The sequence below is a fragment of the Panthera onca genome, chromosome D1 (genome assembly GCF_046562875.1).
Source record: "Panthera onca isolate mPanOnc1 chromosome D1, mPanOnc1 haplotype 2, whole genome shotgun sequence".
NCBI lineage: Eukaryota > Metazoa > Chordata > Mammalia > Carnivora > Felidae > Panthera > Panthera onca.
In genome coordinates this window covers 95,388,094-95,395,273 of record NC_138348.1, presented here as the reverse complement: position 1 = coordinate 95,395,273, position 7,180 = coordinate 95,388,094, and the positions used below count along the sequence as shown (strand labels likewise).

The 7,180-nt window shown below is 50.8% G+C and overlaps 1 protein-coding gene across 3 annotated transcripts in view; it reads left to right on the top strand.

The window, feature by feature from the left end:
• The window catches only part of UBASH3B (ubiquitin associated and SH3 domain containing B), a 143,970-nt gene that overhangs the window by 26,825 nt on the left and 109,965 nt on the right, over window positions 1-7,180 (top strand). The gene's annotated exons all lie outside the window — the stretch shown is intronic.

Below are 7,180 nucleotides of genomic sequence, written 5' to 3'. Positions count from 1 at the left end.
TATGTCATCAGCGATCACATATCTTCTGTTGACTTATAGTTGTTTTGCTTTTTTTTTTTTCTATTTTATTTTTTTGTTTAAAAAAATTTTTTTTTATGTTTATTTATTTTTGAGACAGAGAGAGACAAAGCATGAACGGGGGAGGGTCACAGAGAGAAGGAAACAGAATCTGAAACAGGCTCCAGGCTCTGAGCTGTCAGCACAGAGCCCGACGCGGGGCTCGAACCCACGGACCGTGAGATCATGACCTGAGCCGAGGTCGGACTCTTAACCGACTGAGCCACCCAGGCGCCCCTGTTTTGCTTTTTTTAAGTAATTGTTTTGTGAGTGAACCAGGATTCAAATAAGGCCCATACTTAAAATGACAGATGTGTCTTTCAGTATGGCTTCTCTCTCTTCTTGCCCTTCTCTTACTTTTCACTTGTCATGTTTTGGTTGACAAAACTAGGTCGCGTGTCTGTAGCTTCCCATAGTTTGGATTATGCTGACGGCAGGCCCAGGATGTCAGTGGAACATCTTTCCCCTGGTAGTTCTTACAAATCGGTGGTTAGATCAAGTGGAAACTATTGATTGTTTTAAAAAATTTTTTTTAACGTTTATTTATTTTTGAGACAGAGAGAGACAGAGCACGAACGGGGGAGGGGCAGAGAGAGAGGGAGACACAGAATCTGAAACAGGCTTCAGGCTCTGAGCGGTCAGCACAGAGCCCGACGCGGGGCTCGAACCCACGGACCGCGAGATCGTGACCTGAGCCGAAGTCAAGTCGTACGCTTAACCGACTGAGCCACCCAGGCGCCCCTAATTGTTTTAAATTTCAGTATAATTAGCCTACAGTTATTGTTAATTTCTGGCGTACAGCATAGTGATTCAACACTTCTGTACATTACTCAGTGCTCATCACGCTAAGGGAATTATCAGGTTTTCATGTAGATTTCCTTGGGCTCAAAACCTCACCTGACCAGGAGCTCTTGGGAAGACACCAGATACAGCACAAGTCCTTCCAGGAGAAATGGGAAAGTCACCGAAGAATAAGGTAAGACGGGGGTGTTCGGATCGTTAAACCAACCGACAGAGGGCGTCCTGCGGTCCGTGTTCATGGCCAGCGCATCTACGAACAAGATTGACCGACGAGAAGCGATCTGGTGAATAAACATTTACTGGGTCCCTGCTGTGTGTCCTCCATGACAGTAGGCGTTGGGGACTCAAAATCAAATGGAGCAGAGCCCTGGCCGGGGACTCTTTGCCCTTAGTGAGGGACAAAGTCAGGGATGATGGTATATCACGTAAGTGCCGTGCGGAGTTGCAGACACCGGAGCTGTGGAGAAGGTGGCTATTGGTCTCACTGAGTGATGCAAAGCTTCCCCAAGGAGGCGACCTATTAAGAAGGAGGAGAGATGAACAATTTTCGTTTTTTTGAAGTTTATTTATTTTTGAGAGAGAGAGCGAGCACGAGCAGGGGAGGGGCAGAGAGAAAGGGAGACAGAGAGAGAGAGAGAGAGAGAGAGAGAGAGAGAATCCCCAGCAGGCTCTGTGCTGTCAGCGCAGAGGCCAACGTGGGGCTCGAACCCCCCAACCCCAAGATCATGGCCTGAACTGATACCACGAGTCAGACGCGTGTGTCACTGACCGAGCCACCCAGATGCCCCAAGATACGAACAAGTTGAGAACTGAAAACATTGGGCGCCGTTTCCTGCGTGTGGAAAAATGGACAGGAAGGCAAGTGATGCAGGCCTCGTGTTCCTTTTTTAAAGATTTCGACAAGGATTCCACGCAGAGGCCAGCAATCCTCATTTGCCTGGAAAATCATTCGTCTGGATCGCTCATGCCTTAACTTTCCTGGCTCATCGACATCTCATCGTGCTGTGACCTTGCCCAGGATGTAAAGACACGTTCATGTGCCCCAGATCTGAAACCGCTCCTCCCGTCCCGGCGAGGGGAGGGATTCACGCTGAGTGTGCGGCCAGTGTTCCCGCAGCCTCAGAACAAGGAAATGGGGAAGGCTGAAAGCCCACTTGTGCACCACGGCGGGAGGATGACTCCTACTGATCTTGTTTCCTTGCTTGCTTCTTCTCTGCCTACTCTTCTGCCAGGATGCAGCTTCCTGAGAGCAAAGACCTTGACCGTCCCCCTCATCACCCTGATCCTACTGTTTGCCGGAAGACTTTGCCAGAGCACGTGTTCCAGAATATTGTACAGCTCGCCAATGTGTCTATCTTTGTCCGCTCCCTCCTCTTCTCCCCCCGGGGTGGTCTTTCCCTCTGCACGTTTCCTCCTGTGAGTGCTCCGGCGTGTAGGAGGAAACGGATTTATTGAAAGCTGGCAGCTGAAGCCAGGCCTGCCCGGCGCCCAAGCTGGTGCGCTCGCCCCGGTGCGACGCTGCCTCCGGACCCTCAGGCGCGTCTCCTTTCTCTGCTGGTGGACAATAAAGGCCTACAAAAAGCAGGTTGCATCCCAAGCCACTCAGAAAAGCCCTCTGGGATTAAATCTGAACCCATCTTCAGCCTTAAGCGGCTTGGAGTTTTGAGGGGAGCACGATGTCTGGGGCTGGTTAAGCGCCCAGCAGAAAGGCCTGCCAGGTGACGCCTGAATGGATCCGGGAGAAGCAGACTTTTTTTTTCTCCATGAGGGCTGAGTCAGGTCGAGGCAGAGGGGAGAGCCCACGGAGGGAGAGTAGGTCGAAGACTGGCCCACCCGTGGCCTGGTGCAGAAACAGCGGGAGTCACGTCCGGTTCTGTGAGGAAGGCCGGGGCCCTGCGTCGGGGCTCAGGACTGGCGGCAGCTGTCGCTTTTAGCTTGAGCCTAGGGCTGCCGTGGACTGCTTTATAAGAAAGGTTGAAATGGTCTTAAAGGTTAGGCGAACGACTCGAAACCATATTTGGAGGCTGGATCTGTGTAGGGCGAGTGGGCCCTTGGCCGTGATGTGCAGGGAAAGAATGTGACCTTGAAGGAAAGGCCATCTGGGCACATGAATAGAGCTCGGGGTGGTGAACTTGAGGGGGAGAGCACAGAACAGAATATTCTCTCTCCTCTCGCCGTCCCCATTGGAATAACCAGCCCAGCCACTGACTTCCTCCTTTCCCTTAAATCCCCTTCCTTCCTCCCCCACCTCCACTCTCGCATGCCAGCAGATCTCAGACAAATCAACCAGTCTCTGAGTGAGCTCTCTTTTGTACTGAAACAAAGCTCTTTCCTATTTTTCTATACCTCCAGGGAGGTGAGGTACAATGAGTATGGAAAGTTGTAAGTTTACCGTAAGCCACACAAACGGTAGATGGTTGATAGCATCACCTTAGATGCTTTTGGAGGGTCTAACAAATAGGATAAGGGCAGGGGATCTCCAGGAATGCATCAAATGGCATTTTGCCACCCGTGGGACCCTGCCTCAGTCCCATGGGGCAGTGGTGGCTGATTGAATGCCTTGGCCCTTTGACCCAACCTCCTATTTGAGCTGGACCCCTCGTAACACCAGGTGTCAAGTTGGGGGGGGGGTGGTTTGCTACGCTCCCGCCAAGGAGGGAAGAGTTTAGAACTTGAGAATGGTGGAGAACAGGTGTGTGCTGGGAAAAGGACACATGAGGAAAGGGCTGGGAGAGAGACATCAGGCCCCAGTTGTGTGTCCCCCTGCCAATGCTGTGTTTTTCCCATGCTACCTTTATCCCTTTCGACGGCCCCTTGAAACCCACTTGACAGATGAGAAGGTTAACGATTTGCCCAGTATCCCTCGGCTGGTAAATGGGATCGAGATTCCAACTCGTGGCGGCCAGAAGCCAAGGCCCACGTTCTTTCCCCCACACCCCAGAGTCTTGCCGCACTTCCGTGACCGCTTTCCTGGTGCTCCCGGGACTCCAAGCTGAGAGAATTTGCCGAGTCGTGAGCCAGCTGTGCCCTGTCTCCTCTCCCTATCCAGACACTGACGCCTCAACTTAAGTACTGCTGCTGCCCTTACTGATGATGATCGCAATAAAAACCACCGAGCAGAGACAGTGGTCATGAATTTTGTTTTGTTTTATTAGGTGGCTTCATTGTGGATTCTCTGCTGGACTCCTTTGGGCCATAGTGATCGGGGCCAACTGGTACATCAGGAGCCACACCCGTAGAGAGAGGACTGTTCATCTGCCTTAAACTCCCTTCTCAGTCCCTCACTCAGGCGCTCTATGCCTCAGGAATAAGACGAGTAGCTGAGGGGACCTCTTCCGTCTGATTGGGGCGATGACCTTTGTCTAAAACACCTTGTCTAGGATCTAGACACTAAGTGGGATGGGGATGGGCTCTTGCTTATATCTGATGGGCCTTGAAGGAGCCCCCCCGCCCCGGCCAATTTAAAAATTAATATATGCATATTGCGTACATTTGGGGAAATACAGAAAAATACCATATCACACATATTATATATAATTACCTATAAATTGTGGGGACTCTTACCTAGCGATCTGTTGTGGGTATTTTTCTGTGCTGCTAAGTATTCTAATGCGATTTCTCGTGTGTTTCTAGTATGCCATTAGAGGCAAATACTCTGGAACCGGTTCCCTGTTTTTGGAAACCTGGGCCATTTGGTTGCACGCCACCTTTATTCTTTCCGACAGCCCCTTGAAACCCACGCAAATTTGTGCGTCCTGAATCGCAGAGTGAGATTAAGGGCCTCGGTCGCATCTTCCGTAAAACGGAGGTAATAATGTCTATTTCACAGCACTGCCGTGTAGAATAATACAGGCAAGTACTTAGCATGGTGCCTTGCACACAGTTAGCTCTCCACAAATGATAGTTCTTATTGCTAGCTTAGTTTACATCTGATTGTTTTCTCAAGTGCTAAAAAGGCAGAATGACACTCTCAAGGTTTATGAGGGCTCTGTGGTTTAATTGTGTTAGCTCTCTAGAGGTCAGCGGGAAGAAGAACACGTAAAACAGGAAGCCGTTGGCACCTGTCGCTTAAGCCCATCAGGTAGGGCGGCCGTCGACCCGCACATGGGGTCATGGCAGGCAGACGGCCACTGCCCCCGGCGTCCCTGGCTGAGACCCAGACTCCTGATCTGCCGACAGTTTGCGTGGCCCGGCAGCTGCTTAGGTTTAAATACACGCCAGTGAGAGCCGCGTCGATCCCTGCCTCCCCCTGGAACTCATCCTCGTCCCCTTACTTCCCGTCTTTGTGCCTTAAGTGCAAGGAAGGGTGGCTGAGGGTGGGATGCCATCTCCCCAACATGTCCGTCGCGGCTACTGCGAGAGGATTCGCCTGAGGGTGTGACCCCGTAGAGTGGGCCACACGTGTCGTCTTGCTGTGTATGATATACTACATAATAGCCTAGAGTTCCAGAGCCGAAAGGAAACTTCTTGATAATTGGGCCCGATCCCTTCACTTCTGGGAAAGGCTGCAGCCCAGAGCGCTTAAGTGATTTGTTCAAGGTCATAAAACAAATGAGTGGCAAAGCCAGAACCAGACCCCAGGTCTTCCGGAGCCCTCCCCCCGGCCAGGATTCCCCCTCCCCGCCCCCGGACCGTGCTTATTTCCAGCAAGAGAAAAGGAACCCAGGATTCGAGGTCACGGTTAACTTGTTGTCCAGATATACATATGCCTCTCTTTCCAAAACAAGTGTTTCTCCTGAGAGGCTCATCACTGGAAAAACAAAACCACATGGCTGTGTATTCTGCCGGGTGCCTGGGCCGGACTTTTCCTACAGAGAATCTGTTAACGTCATCAAGAAGCAGGAAAGAGCTTTTATGAGGTGGCTCTAATTTTTTTCTCCTCCCCCCGCCAAATTTCATACCATGTTTGAAGCTAGTTTTTGTGAGATAAAGTCACCGTGTTCTGGACAAGAAAACGTGTGCAGCCAAGCAGCATTTCTCAAACCGGAGGAAACCAGCCTTTGTTACCTCACACGTTCTTGACACAGGACCATGGGTGAAGAAAGACCAGCCTCTTTCTCTTGCTCAGAGAATGCAGTTGTTAAAAACAGGACTAAGACTCTTCCTCCCCCTGGGGTACGGCTGGACTCCCACCTCACTCCTCCGTCAGGCTGAAGTTTAAACATCTTTATTTAAAGAGTGTTTTTGGCGTTATTTCAAAGATGCCAGAGTGCCTCGCTCGCTCCTTGCAGTAGCCCTTGCCATTTGCAAGAGAAGCCCTAAATGTCAACTTGTGGGTTACTTTACAAATGAAGAAAAGAGACACCTTTGGAATCGATGAAAAGGCCGCCTTGAGGGGCCTTCTGCTGCGGAAGCCTGGAAGCCCGATGGCCGTTTTGTGGCAAAGCCGTGTGCCGTGGGCAGGGCCTGCCAGGTGACCCGGATTGCACTCGCAAAGGGCACACTCAGCGCTACCCGCAGCAGGCTCAGGTCTGTCTGCTCAGGATTTGGCTCCTGACCTTGAAGGAGGGCAGTAGGTCAGACAGAATCAGGTCCTAGACTGGGCCAGGCTGGTAGTTAAGATCACTGGAGTTTTTCCGGCCTGGGTCCATTCCTTGGCCCTGTCACTTAGGTGACCAGGGTCAAGTGACTTAATCTCCCTAACCCCAGAGTTCCTCCTCGCCTGCAAATTTGCATCAACAGACGTACGCCCCTCACAAGGTTATGGGGATAGTTAAGGGAAAGGCTGCTGATAAAGCACGTGGCAAATAGGACATCTATAATGTCAGCAATAAATGTAGTATTGTTATGCTCTTACTGACTGTGACTTTAGGGAGTTTTAGAACTGATCAGAGGAGAGAGGTGAATAGAAAACTATTTTCCTAGTAGATATTTCATACCTTCAAAAGCTATTTAGTGATTACTGGCTGTATGCCAGGCACTCTCTAGGCCTTGGGGACACAAAAACAAGAAGGTGACACAGCATGGCAAATCATACGGAAACAGAATTGCACTGACTGGGGGGTGAATCCTACAGTAAAAGGGATGTAAGGGGGGGGAACTGTGGGGACAAGGGGCAAAGGGATGTCACCGCTGGCTTGGGGAACGGGGCTCCTGAGAGCAGGAACATGGAAGTGTGCGTATTGTTGAAGACATTCTAGGCAAAGACATAGTCTGCAAGAGCCTCAGAGAAGGGGAGGGCAGAGATTGGTGCAGAGCTTATGGGGAAATAGTCCGAGATGCTTCAACACCAGAGACAGAAGACATTTCCTCCCCTCAGGCGGTTTAGAGACTGATAGGAAGAGAAAGATAAGCATTTGGTGATTATCATGTGATAATCCCA